We start from the raw sequence: 14,866 nt of genomic DNA on the forward strand, positions 1-14,866 counted from the left end.
TTACAGCACTTTATGAAGCACAACTCTATATGTTTAATATAGCTTCACAAGTACCATAGAAGCTTAAGACAAACAAGGGTCATTTGAACATGCGTTTATTGCTAAATTCACATTCAAAAGAGCTGATGGGTTGAAGTAGCATTTCCATAGATCATGAAGTTTGCCCACCTTGTCAGTGTGTCCCTTAAAGGTGCTGAGTGGTGGGTATGCTAGGACATTTGGTAACTTCACCATATAGCTACATATGGAAAATATAGGTCATATCTTCATTTACCACTTTTGATCAAAGCTTTTTCCAGAACTAATTCATAGGCCTCTCATTTACATCTGGTCTTCAACAGGAATATGTAAGTTTTCCACAAGAGCATAGCTGGAAAGCCCTTAACAAGATGCTTTGAGGTCTAGCATTCTGCCAAAACTGCTCTAAAATGTAAGGGAACACTAAGCTCTGGGACATCTGTCATCTACACTCTCCTTAATATTTTTCTAGCAATACCGACATCTTTTACACCATTCCTATGAAAACTCTAGCTGCTGACTGATGTAAGTGCATACAGCCCAAAAAGCAAATTAATCATTGCTGTTCACAAATTACATGATTTCTGTAACAACGTAGACAGTAGCTACATTTACCAGTGTCATGCAGCAGATGACTGAGAAAGTCTGAGTTTGTTAATTGCTGCATTGTCCTTCAAGGGAAATGATGGTTTTCAGATGTGTTTGGTAACATAAACAAATATTAACACAAAACTTGTCACTTGAGATTTGGGCAACGTAGAGCAAAAGATCTTGCCAACAAGCATGCACCCTGTTGCTTATTCACCAACTCAGAACCCCTGGAGGTGAAAGAAGTTTCTTGGATCTATTCAGTATCAGTCACTATCAAACACGCATGTGCTTTGGAAGAAGTGGGGTACAATTAAAGAGTCTCTTTACTGTACTTTTCCCTTGCTTTTTAGAGCACTATGAAACTTAATCTCACTGGTTTGTTTACTTTTTTGTTCCTTGGATTTTCAGTGGCAAGCATAAGAAGTCTTGAAGAAGTATGCTTCCTCCTTCTGCCTCAACTCCTTTCTTTCCTTGTTTATCACAAGGGACATAATTATTTCTCATGCTGGAGGGAGGAACAAAGCAGCATGGTTGAGGCAAACAAACTAAGGATTTTTTGATGGAAGCTGTGCCAAACCACCTCTAGTCCAGCATCTGTCATACAACATTCTCAACATTCCTTATCAAACATTTTATCTACTCTGTGGGAAGACATGCTTTATCAGAGCACAGCTGCTTCTATCAAAGCTACTGGAGCTCAAAATATTTTCTTTTTCTTATGAACACTCTCTGCCACCCACCAGATTTGCCAATGTTCCCAGCACAGATTTATCTCCGCAGAGTTGCCTTGCTCTCTCATAAAGGGACAATAGTTCTCTCTGAATTCTGACATCCTAATGGCTACCAGTTGGCCCTTTTTTCTGCATTTCACAGGAAATTTTCACACCTCCGAGTGTGCCATTTTTCAGTTGAATTTGACTTATAGTTCACAGATGGAGAGAGACTCCTGATAAAAACTCTCTTTAGAAGACAGTGCAAGAAAACACATTTCTGCATTGTGACAGGTTAATATTCTACACATTGATTTGTTCATAGCTTTCAGAGTGTGTTGCCAAAGCCTTTAGTAAATTGGAGTCAACTTTTTTGAGAGTAGTATAAGAGTATAGTCTTATTAGAAAAAAAGGGAAATCACAAAGTTGTTACAATAATCTCCCACCTGCATAGAAAGCAGCAATTAGCCTTATTACTCCATTAGCAGCTAAGATCTCAAAGGGTGTTAGTTCACAGCCATTACAAATCACGGGACATTGTGGCTATCTAATTTTTTTCAAAAGAATCAGCCAAACACATCTGCATATCACTTGATGACTATTTACACAAACGTATACTTAATAGAAAATCTCCCAGGAATTCAATCTTTGTTTCTCACTCCTTACCTTTATAGTATCAACAGCACAACTCAAGCCTGGCAAGACTAAAGGCTCACTTTACAAGCGGGAACTATGACATTCAAAAGTAAATACGAAGAAATACAAAATATAGAGAGGTTTCTTCAGACCATTGGAACAGAGTCCTGAGCAGCTATATAATACATATAAGCAAATAATGCACAAAATATCTTTGTGGGAATGTTGTCAACACCTTTAATTTCATTTACACTCAGAGCTGAAATTGTTCAAAGGGCGATTGTTTCGACTATACACTACTACCCTTGCAAACCCCTCTTTTTCTGCTACTTTTTTTTTTTTTTTTTTTTTTTTTTTTTTGGCTAGCAGCCAGCATCCCAATTGTACCCTGTGTGTCTCCAGTGCAAAATTACTATTTTCCTGGCCATCTCAGTGTGCAGCCATTTCTGCTCTTTACTGATTGTTACAGCCAAGCAGCTCCAGAGCACTCTTATTCCCTCAGTGCCTGTGTTTTCACTGATCAGCTTAGCCAGAAAATAAAATCGTCATCATATAACAGCTGATTCTTGTAAACTCATGTCTGAAAGTCTCACAGGTATGGCTGCCATCACTCCAATCACAACTATTTAAGTGCATTACAGATGGTGCATCACTAGAGTCCATCTTTGAAATTATACAGAAGTTTTCTTTAACATCAACATCTAAAGTAGAGGGCTGGGAAGGTGTTTTAAGTACGGAGCTAGAATTTGGCAGTTATGGACTTGCAAAATAATAATATTAAAAAATTACTTTAAAGTAATGCTTATGTTAATGTAACTTGATTATTCCTCATCATATGCAAATATAATATGGATTCTACATCTCCCTAGGAATCCTGTGGTCTTGTTGCCTGTTCTGGAAACAAAAGAATGAAATACTAATTTTATGAGCCGTTCAATATTGTTAGCTTATCACACCAAGATAAAGGGACACAAAGTCTTGGCTTGTATCTAAGGCCAACCAAACAGTGAAACATTAGTTTTGCACCAGATAGAATGCTTTGGTGATGACAATGAGTATGTCATGTCTGTGCCCCTCTGATCCTTCTTCTGATGGAAGCCATGTGTCCTTCTTCCTCCATCCTTCTCCCAGCAGCACAAGGAGGTAGGAGGGGGCCTGTCAGCAGTGCAGTGCTCAGGGCTGCTGGCTCATAGCAGTTCTGCAACCTGGTATTCACAGGTATTCACTGGCTATAAGTATGCTTCTTGTTAATCTTGTTAATTCTTGTTTCACTAACCAAATTGAAGTTCAGAAACAATTATGTTTTTCTTAGGCAGATAGTTCACATGCACTGCTCTTCGTTTTCATTCTGATTTGCAGCTTGCCATCCAAACTATTACATAATATTTAAAATAGAATCACAAGGGGGCCCATCGACACAAAAGTCCTAAATCAGTATGTTTGAAATGCCCAATTGCAATTTGACTGTTGAGACTTAATGAAAGCCTTTAATTCCTCTATTTGAGATCAACCAAGGAATTTGCATTAGTAAGAGAAAAAAAAGGGGGTTATTATCCTTAACTTCTAGCTTGTTCATCATCGTACAAAACATGCCACAAAAGACATTTGTGTTTTTTTAAATTTTGCAGTGACAAAACCTTAGACTTAGTGCAGCAGCTTCTGCCTGGCCTGCAATACTTTCAAAGTCCCTAAAACTTATTTAGATTCATAGAGCTGGAGATCTGAATTCACAGTCTACCTAAATAGATGAAATAATAATAATAATAATAGTAATAATCTTTAAATATAGTTTGAATTATGATGAAAATCTGTAATCCATGCTTACGGTTGAATCTTATTAAATAATAAAGTGACTTTTAAAAGACTAAGTAAATATTTATACCATATGTTTAACATTTTATCAACTTCATTGTATTGCCACAGCAGCATCAAAACTGTAATGATGATGTTTCCTTTCACTAAGCAATGGTTGCAATTACTTATACAGCCTAAATATTTTAGTACCCTTTGACTATGAAAGTCTTTTTGATAAACAGACGTATGTCCTTTTTCCCATGGTTTTTTATCCCTTTTGGATAATTTTCAGAAAAGACATTTTAATGTGTTTCAAAGATAGCTTAGTGAACTAAGTACAATGCCTCTACTTAGCTACAGTATGTAAGAACTTTCATCATGCAAGATGTTTTTTCCTCTAAACCTAACCAGCTCTTTTCTATTCATACATCTTTTTCATACATCTTGATATATACAGGATCTTTCTAAAGCTTTTAGGAGATACTAGTTTGATAATTTGAAACAAAAATAGTTTCCTCTTTTAATACAGTAACAAGTCACATGTCAAAGGAAGGAAAAGGCTAGTGTAGCACCAGAGTGCTGCTACAGGAGAAATGATTTTCTAAAAATCCAATCTTTAAAAATGTGTCATATCTGGCATGCTGCAATTCTGGTAGTGAACACTCCCCTGACCCACAGCATCCTTGAAAATTTACTACTCACTATACTACTCTGTTCAAAAGCTTGTTATCACAGAATGGTTGAAGTTGGTCAATTGCTGGAGGTCATGTTGCCTAACCCCCCTGCTCAAGCAGGGACACCTAGAGTTGGTTGCCCAGGACCATGACCACATGGCTTTTGATATCTCTGAAAATGGAGACTCCCCAGCCTCCCTGGGCAACCTGTGCCAGTGCTCAGTCACCCTTGTAGTGAAGAAGTGCTCCTTGATGTTCAGAGGGAACCTCCAGCATTTCAGACTGTGCCCACTGCCTCTGGTCCTGTCACTGAGCACCACTGAGAAGAGCCAGGCTCCATCCTTTCTGCACCCTCCCTTCAGGTATTTATATATATTAATAAGCTTCCCCCTGAGACACCTTCACTAAACTAAACAGTCCCAGCTCTCCCAGGCTTTCCTTGCAGGATATATGGTCCAGTCCATTAATTAACTACCTTAGCGACACTACCTTTGTTGGACTCTCTCTAGTATATCTACATATCTCTCTCGTTCTGGGGAGCCCAGCACTGGACACAGGACCCCAGGTGTGGCCTCACCAGTGTTGAGTAGGAGGGAAGGATCACCTCCTCCACCTGATGGCAGTGCTCCTCCTAACACAGGCTGGGATCCCATTAACCTTCTCTGCCGCCAGCCTGTTAGAAAGGCTATTTCCCTGACATTGCAAGTTACAAATCTACAAGAAGGCTATAGGGTAAGCTGTTATTGTCCCAGTGATTGCACAGATTCATGACATGATATGATAATGTTAAATACATTAATTTGACATTATATAAATTCCAATTACAATCCCTCCCACCCCCCAGTTGTTTCTTATGTGAGTGGACTACTGTGAAAAGCAGTGAGCCTTAATAAAGGCTCTGATTTTCAAAAACCATTTAGAATAAATGCAGAGGATGTTTGTGAAATAAGTTTGTAGTGTCTTTGTGAAAGATCTGCAGAACTATCTCTGCGTAAAGCAATAGGGTTGTTATGCAGCCTCCAGGAAACCTGCAATCTGTTACTAATTTTTAAATATTAATTTTCAGATCATTAACACATTTCTAGGAGAATTCATTGATGAACAAAAGCAAGGTAAAAGGTAAAAGTGAATCTTTACATCTAGTGCATTAGACTGAAAGATAAGAACAACACGTGTTTTGATGTGTTGGATTGAGAATCATATAATTTTAAAATGCACCTCCATCAGAATTAAAACTCAGAAGTGTAATTGCTGTAGTATGGCTGAGAAACCCTCTCATGACCACAGAATTAGACTTCATGCCTTGATATTGGTAATCTTAAAGCCTTCAGCTCTCGCTTTTCATACTCCAATCCAACAAAGCAATCAGCTTTCAACAAGAGCTATCTATTCAGTGAAGCATTAAGGAAAACGCTCAAGTCCAACCATGTTCAACAAAGCACAGAAGCACGGGTTAAACTGTCAAGGCAATGTCTTGCTGAATATGGATGAACTGTTGTAGACTGGGTGACAGCTGTTCAGTACAAAAAACTTTAGGAGACCACACGTAAGTGAGCCCCTGTGAGGTGATGAGCACATCCACGTTACGGTGGAACCTCAGAGTACTCAGCGGAGTGGCCCTTCAGGTCCACGAACCCTATTTCTCCTAGAAAGGCAGGCGCTGACATCCTTGTCTTACCTTCCGCAGCTGTCCCAGCCTGCAGACTTTACAGGTCACATGTGTGGGATGGGTTTCTGCACTGTAATAAGAAATGTGCAAATCATAACTCAGGAACAAAGTGCTCATTTTAGCTGACCTTATTTATTTTTATTTCACAATCCTTTTATAACCCAAAAATGCTTTGTGCTGCAGGACTTTTGCACTTTAACTCTCTAGTGAAAGCTGTTATGTGTGTTTTGTAATGTTCAGCCCTAAGAAACATGAATTTGTACAATTTCATCATTTCACCATTGATGCACAAAACCTTTTGGTAACCCATGGCAACAGTCTTTCTTGTTTTAAGTAGCCCGTATCCAGAACATGGCAAATGGCTACCTATTCAGTGCAGACCACCTAATGGAGCTTTTAGGGGTAGGCAATATTTTTGTTTAAATTACACCAGGATATTGTACGTGCATCTCAAGCAGTGAGCTTTGCTGGAAAGCTGCAAGGATTCAATAAACCCTACATTACACAATCAGTCTCTGCAGATAATTTTTAATACTGAGGGTCTAGGTTGCTTTTATGTTTGCGCTGTTTAGCTTGGGCTTTTACATACATTAAACAAGGCAGACAGCATGACCCAAAGTTGTTCCTCCTGCAACCCAGCCTTAGTCAATCAATTTATTCCAGGGATGAACTGACTCACTGTGGCCAGTTGGTTGGGGTTTTTTTCTGCAAAAAAGAATACATCTCGATCTTGGAAACATTTCTGCCTATCAGAGGGGAGTGAGACTGATTCAGCAGCCCACTTACTTTAAAATCTTTCTTCACACCTTCTGTTTCAGCTTTTTAAACTATATGGCCTATGTTTGTCATAATTCAAAAAGCTGATTAAATAGCAGTGCCACTGTTCATGATGATGAAAGTTAGAATTTCAAAAATTCATCATGCAATACTGAGAGTTTGCAGAAGCTAGAATGGGCAAGGTCTAGATGAATCACAACAGCTCCACTACAGGGAAATAACAGTTCCTTCTCAGGTGTACGTTGTAAATTTTTTTAATCAAAATTGTTCCTACTGTCTTCGGTCATTCCTTCTGTCAGAATTCATGTTTAAACCTAGGCCATCATCAAAACACAGGGCTTTTCCTGAGCACATTGCAAAGGATGAAGAGGTCTTCATCCTGTTACTTTCTACTCCAGAGATGAGAGTATGAAGAGGAGGACGAAAGTGTTCAGCCACAGAAGGAAGACTGAAACTGGTTATCTTTAGCACAAAATGATCTTTTAGCTGTTCTCATTTAGTTTACAGTTCTGCAGTCCTTGCAAGTCTGTTCCTTGGGGAAAAAAAAAAAAAATGCCATGCGGAAAACTTGTACAGAATTCAGGTAGTCTGGGAAAACTAGAGCTGTACCAGTGATTCTTTAAAGTATTAGTTGCCCTTATCAAACCTTACTTCAAAAAATATTGCAATTTTATATTTTTTAAAAAAAATATTTGGCAGCTTATGTCCAGATGTTAGCACTAATTCCTTTCCAATGGTTGCAGATCCAGGCTTAGTGTAACTCCAGTAATGCTTTGGAGAGGCTATGTGGTGGAATATAAGGAACTGCTTTACTCCAAGATGCATTTTGGGCTTATTGCAAAGGAAGAAACAGAGGAGGCCTCGTGGCTTGTTAAACACATGGTATTAGCTACACAATCTGATGGCTGCTTCTGTATTGAGTCAACACTACTTCATTCTGATTTCAGGGGAGTGGTTTTTGTGGGATTAGTTTGGTTTGGGTTTTTTTAATAAGGCAATATTCACTAGTCTAATTGGCTATTTTTAGATAAGATTTATCTAGCTGCTAACTTCATTACATAAATTCTGGATCTAAGTAATTATTTGGTATCTAGCATTTGCTGTATTAATGGCAACACCCTGCTGAAATAAAATGTAAGGTCAAGTTTGATAGCATTTATGCAGTAGCACCAGCTCAACAACTTCTGTATGTGTGCACTCCGCTGCATAGTCCTACCTAGAGCACAGCAACATTACACACTGCCACAGCTCTGAGGAATAACACAAAAGCCCATTGATTTTATGGTATCCTTAATAAGCTTTGCAGAATTCAAAGCGGCCAAAGACTGCATTGTGTCACCAAGTAATAGGTTGACAGGTAGAGGTGGTATAACACTTGTGCATTACACACAGTGTAACAAGCAGAATATACATTTACCACCTCCCTGGTTGATATTAAAAGGAGATTTCAGAGACTGATGGGAAAGTAACATTTTATTTTTTTATTTTGTTGAGCTGCAGAAAATAAGGACATTTTGCATATTAGTGTCTGGGAACTGTCTTTGAACACTTCTAGAAAAAGTTTCTCAACACCGAAGTATCAGTGGTGCGCTGTTTTCAGCATAACTATCCCAGCAGAAAGGCATGACAACCCGAAGGTGTTTTATCATCTGCCTGTTTTTCATTAGTAGCTTAGCAGATGGAACAGTTTCATTCTGTGATGCTAATATAGACACATATACATATCTTACAGATGCTTTAAAATAATCCTTAGTTATTTATACGTTCCTCGTATATATACGGAGAAAGAGAATGACAGAAGGAGTTTGCAATGTTCCACACTTTGTCACTGATGATTTAGATAACAGTTCTGGGCTCTGGCACGTTTTCATAATACCACAGATTAAGAAATTATACATTGCCTAGGCTGCAGTAACAGCGTCTTTGTGCATTCTCAACCTATGGCAGGACTGAACTAATTTTCCTTGGCTTAGTCTTAGAATTACAATTAAAGTCATGGTGCTTTATCTTGCATCTGCTGTGGAAAATGCATATATATATATATGTATATGTAGAAGTGTGCACTAGTGATTACTATAGCTCAGCTGATACACATGCACATATTTCATGTGATCCATTATTACATCCTGGATTACTTTTCTGTTGCCCAGTTCTAGGATCAGCACCTTAAACAAAATCTTTCCCTAACCACCAGCCAGACAACGCAGTCATGTAACGTGGATCTGTTCACTAAGATTTAGTCAGGAACTGAGACACAGCCAGGACTGGCATGTGCACAGGGGAATGACATCTCTCACCATCCAGTTCAGTTCACCTGCTATCCTGAAGAACACTCTCTAATTCGGAAATGTAAAGAACTCTATTTACAAGCAGTTACCCTGCTTTGCTCATGCTACTCCTGTTGGAAGGCTGTTGCTGCAAATTGTGTTCTAACTTCCAGCTTAAATCCATTGAAACCAGCCCTTACCCATACCGGTATTGTCAGAACTGTTGAAAAAATAATGCTATCAATTATTTCTTGCAGGTGTTTAACCCTTGCATGTAGAATTTAAACCTTTTATGCAGCTTTAGGCAGCATATTCCCTTCGTGGAGTGAGGATAACCAAGCAATAGATCTCTCATTTTCTTCTGAAGAGTTATGAGCTCCCAGCTGGTCCCCCAGTAGCCTCGTACCCTGTGTGCCAGCACCGAGCCAGCCACCCATCGGGGAGCTCAGGGCCACCGCCAGCTGCTTTCTGCCTTGGCCACCCTGCTCTGCCTGCTGACCTTGTCGATGCTCCTCAGATTTCTCTTACCTCTGTAGGGATGTTTCTGAGCAGCAGTTCAACCTGCAGTAAAATACTCTATAAACTGCTACTGAAGGTAAGCCAAGGTAATCCTTCACAGGATAATTCTAAAATACATTAACTCACAATAAAGTTTTCATAATATAAAGCACGAATCTGTGCTGTTGCCAAAAATTGGACAGTTTATATAAAAAAAAAGAATCTTAGTCTGATTCAGATACAAATTATAGCATTCCTATTTTGATTTAGGGGCATTAAAAAGTTATTAAAAGTTCAGCACAACTTTGATCAAACTTGTGCTTGCCTCATTAACATTTGTTCTGCTACTGAGGGAAAGAAAGAAGCTCTTTGAATTACTGTGTAAGAGTTTTATCGAATTGTCTGCCTCAGAATGTGCTGATTTTGGGGGGAGATTTTAACTGCACTATCTATTATGCCAAAGACAGGAACCATTTAGAGTCTCATCCTCCATCTGTAAAAGAATTGTCCTTCTTACACATTTACGATTTCAGTGATGTGGCGGAGGAATTTTAATCTCTAAAATAGGCAATATACATGACTCAATACAAATGCTAACCTTCTTTCTGGGAAGACAAGATAGGTTTTGCACTTATCAGAAACATTTTAATCTGTTAAAAATGAGCTATATCCATTTGAATAGCTTTTCTTTTGCTGATCACAGTTTAGTTGTTCTTAATTTTGTTTCATCTTCCTTACAACTGTTAAACATGTATGAGAGTTTTGTGACATGCATTTTCAAAATTCTTGCTGTAACTGAAGTAAATGAAGATGTTTTCAAGACCCCAGTCTATGTTTAAAAATCAACTCTAATTTAGCCTGCTTGTATTCTCATTTGACTGAAGCTGTTTTACACCATTCTGATATGAAAAGCAAGCCTTCTGGCTGTATAAAATAAATGAGAATTCAAGCCCATGCATAAGTGCTTTGCTGAATCAAGCCTCCATTACTAGATCATTGCTGTAATATCATGATACTGTATTACCACCTTTAACAAACCCATCATAGTTACTTCCAGACATCTGTGCTTAAATTCCAAATATTACAAGGTCGTATCTTTAAATAAAGTGGTAAGAAATTAGCTTTTGTTTGTCATGTTAGATTATATACATTATTAATACAGTAATTGGATTATTTAAACAAATAAAAAGTAAAAAAAAATAAGAGTACTCTCCCTTTTAGCAGTTGATCTCTGATACTTGCTAGCACCTTCTGAAATTTCAAAAGAATGTGAAAGGCTGAATGGAGGCTCTTACTGTTTCCACAACTCATAAACTTTATATTGTAAGTTTGGTCAAGTTCAATCATGGAGAGATACTGAGGGACCTTTCAGTACTTCTGTTGTGCCATAAAATGAGGAACATATTTAATTTTATAATTTTGCAAAACTGTGCACAAGGGACTGATGTAGGAACTTCTCCACTTATTTGGGAGGATGTTCACTGAAAATGGCAGAGCGGGAGAGATATATGAGTGAATCACAAAGGGGTTTAGAAACTCATGTTATGCACCTGTGTAAAAGGCAAGTGAATATAGGAGACAAGGTGTTCTCCATAAAGATCAAGAATTAATAATGCTATGATAAACTCTGGTAAGGCCCATATAGGAGAATGCTATTTACCGAACCAGTAACTTCACACAGGTTCTTCTGTATGTAAATACAAGTACACAAACCCATGTGCACATACACACACACGGAATATTAGATATACATGAAAAATAGGATACTTCTCCTTTTTCCACTTTTTCCTGAGGCTTGCCAGGGAAAATAAAATGGAAAATTTAGTTAAAAACAGAAATGAACGAATTTTTGTGAAAGATTTTCTCTTACAATGAGTCTTAAGATATTTCTAAAGTATTATTTAAAGCATTGTATTTGTCTTCAGTCTTAAAATAAAATGTAAAAGGAATTTTGAATAGAGAAAGCTACTTTGTTTAAATCAATAATTTTGAAGATACATATTTTGGAATAGGTTTATTTTTGGTCCTTAATATCTTGTACAATTTACATTACAATGAATACACATAAGCACAACACATGCATTTTGCTCTCTCAAAATGTCTCACCTAACTATTGCAGGTGTGTCTCGCAAGTCAAGCTGGAGAAAGGCATGGGAAAGGAGTCTAGTTGTTTATGAAAAGACAAAAAAAAACAAAAACCAACCCATCTCTGAAACCCTGAGCTTCCTTTTCTGCCCTTCTTCAGCATAGGCTCCAGTGCCATCTGGGAAAGGAATGAAGGAATAAGAGGACACAAGACATTCTTCTTTTGGCCAGGAAGAACCACTGGATTGTCTCAAGCCATGTGCATTACTAAAAGATTTCTTTATCATAATAAAATGAAACAAGAGAAGGAGATAGGACTGTTCTCTATGAAAATGGGAGCTGTAACATTGTCTTGAAGTTAATTATCCAAGGTGATGGAGTCTCATTAGGCACATCCTACAATATCCACAACAGATTTGCTTTAGCTAACATCTTTTCGATCAAAGATAGACCCATTTCAAAATAATGTAATTTGATATAGATTCTACCTTTTAGAACTAGAAAGGACTTTTGATCATCTTTGTTTTGTCTTGCTTTAAACCCCAAAGCTTTTGGTTTCAGTTTCAATTTATGGTGGAAGTACAGGGAAGGGGACGTATCTGTTTTTATATTGCTGCATCAATAAAAGCAGAAAACATGGTTTCTCTGATTAGGGAATAGCATTGTGCTTCCATCAAAATCTCTGGGAGTTCGGGCATTGGATTTCAATGGAGAAGAATCAAGTCCCTGATAGACTTAAAGCAAAACACCTCTTTGTCAGGAATACTTTATTTATTGTTCACAGAAGCCTCATTATACAAGGTGAGAGAATACCGTGCTTTTTTTCATTCCTTGCTTCCATCTGCACTTCTCATTCTTGTGGGATTCTAGGAGCTAGAGCAAGAGCTGAAAGGCAAAACAACAAAAGACCTGACTGGAAGTAAACATTGCATAGGGAAGTATTTCTCAATGTGAACAGTGTTGAAAGAATCAGTCCCACAATATTTGCTGAAGGAAATGTAAAATAAGAAAAGTAATGGCAAAACAAGCAAAGATGCTGTAGGGAATGAGCTAACCTATAGCATGCGGAAAGCTATAAAACAAATAAGTAGGTCTTTAGCTGCAGAAAATCAATGTAAGTCCTTATAAGTTAGAGAGATCATGCAGTAATTAAAAGGAAGCAGAGTGTTTTCATGCATATAACCGAAACTCCAGGAAACTCGCAGTACTTTAAAAATGCACTGCTTAAAAAAAGTGATGCCACACAGCCTGCACCGTTTGATATCCTCCACAAAATGAGAGAATGGGACAGCAGTCTGAGGGTTGATATGGCAGAGAGGGGGGAACCCTCTAAGGTATCAAGTAGCAATGGGTTGGGGGAAAAAGGACTTTGGAGGGGGATATTCTGAAATAATCTTCCCTCCATATTAGTGTCACGTCCATATAGCCTGCACTGCTCCAGAATCCCAGGGACCATTTACTTTCCTGAGACAATCTTCCAGATATAGTAGAGACCTGATTTTTCATGAGACTCAGTTCAGTGGATTTCATTTGAACCATACAGATGGTTGAAGTGACCCCTTATTTCATGCTGACCTTAGTTTGTAAAGGCAAAAGAACACCTCCCCCAAACTCCCCTTTTTGACAATCATTTTATTCAAGAGGGAAAAAGCCAAACTGCTGCTCTTGGCCAAATAATACTAAAGATAATGAGTAATTTTTTAAAAATTAATTAAGCTCACCTTCAAATTACACCTCTTTGGAAGAGTACTACTCCTGCTGCTAGACGTATTTCCTGCTTTTTCATGGGATGGGAGAGTAAAAAGAAAGTAATTATTCAGTGTTTAGCATGTAATTTGTAAACAGGCTAAATTGCTTGTATTTTGTCTTCCTGTTTCATAATTCTTCTGCATTTGTATTCAAAGACAACTCTTCAATGTCTTACCAGGGGTAAGATTTTGTCTTAAAATATTAATAAGGGAAAAACACATATTCCAAAGGAAGGTGCTGGTAACTTTACATCACCTCTCATTTAACAATATAATGAAACCATTTGTTAATAATATTAAAATGAGAGCAATAGAACCCAAGGATGACTGGAAACAGCCTCAAGCAGAGCTCAAATATTGATTCAGTTGGAAGTTATATGTTCTTCATTATTACATCTTTCAATATCAGCTGAAAACACTTCCTGCTTTGGTAAATTAGCCAGGGAAGGAGGAGCATGATCAAAAACTTCTGAAAAAAATCAAACAAAAATACTGACTTGCTTCCTATAGTGAAGTATAATTTGAATAAAAGATTTATCCTTCTACTATTTTATAGTATTGAGAATGCATTCTTTTGACTAAGAGAAAGCGAAATCTAAATTAAAAATTCTAACCTTTAAAGGTCCCTTTCCCAAAGGCAAGCTTGGATTTCTCAGTTGTTCTACATTCATTAAAGCAAGCTTGGCAGAAGATCTGTTTGCACTGGCAGAACTAGTGGTATGTTTTGCTAACTTTTGTTTGAGCTATGCCAGAACAACTGATTCCTTGCTGGCATACCATTGTCAACACGGGAGTTTTGCAGAAAGGTGATCTTGCTTTTATACTGTAAGAGTTCTAAAGTGAGAACTGGACTACTACACTGCACTGCACTACAAGTGCACCTTTTCACCCAAAGGAGACAGGAATGATACTAAATGCAAGCAATCATTCAGAAGATAAGAACATAAATGAATCATAAATTAATGTTCTTCTTGGAACTTAGATTATGTTTGAGAAACAAGCTCTCTTGTCCCATTTGTTTGGTGGGTTTTTTCTTATATTGTTTAGTTTTTTAAATTGTCAGCCTCTACAAAACCCTTGCAAAGTCTTGGCTTGCACAAATCTCTTGAAGCAAGGAGCTGCACAAGAAAACTTTAATGGCGAGTGATATAGAATTTATGTTTCATTAGTTTGCATTTCTCATGTTTCTATTTCAATGCATGTTCTTTACTACTATTGTTATAAGAAAAGATCACACCATTTCCAACTCGGTATTACCTATACTATTGATTACTTTGTACATCTTCATGCAATTTCCCCTTACTAATCTCCTGTGCAAAGCACACAAGGCAGATTACAGTCTTTCTTTACATCAGCTTGTCCAAAGCACTCATGGGAAACTGTTGTTGGCCATTCCCAA

The sequence above is a fragment of the Falco biarmicus genome, chromosome 4, assembly GCF_023638135.1.
Source record: "Falco biarmicus isolate bFalBia1 chromosome 4, bFalBia1.pri, whole genome shotgun sequence".
Classification (NCBI taxonomy): domain Eukaryota; kingdom Metazoa; phylum Chordata; class Aves; order Falconiformes; family Falconidae; genus Falco; species Falco biarmicus.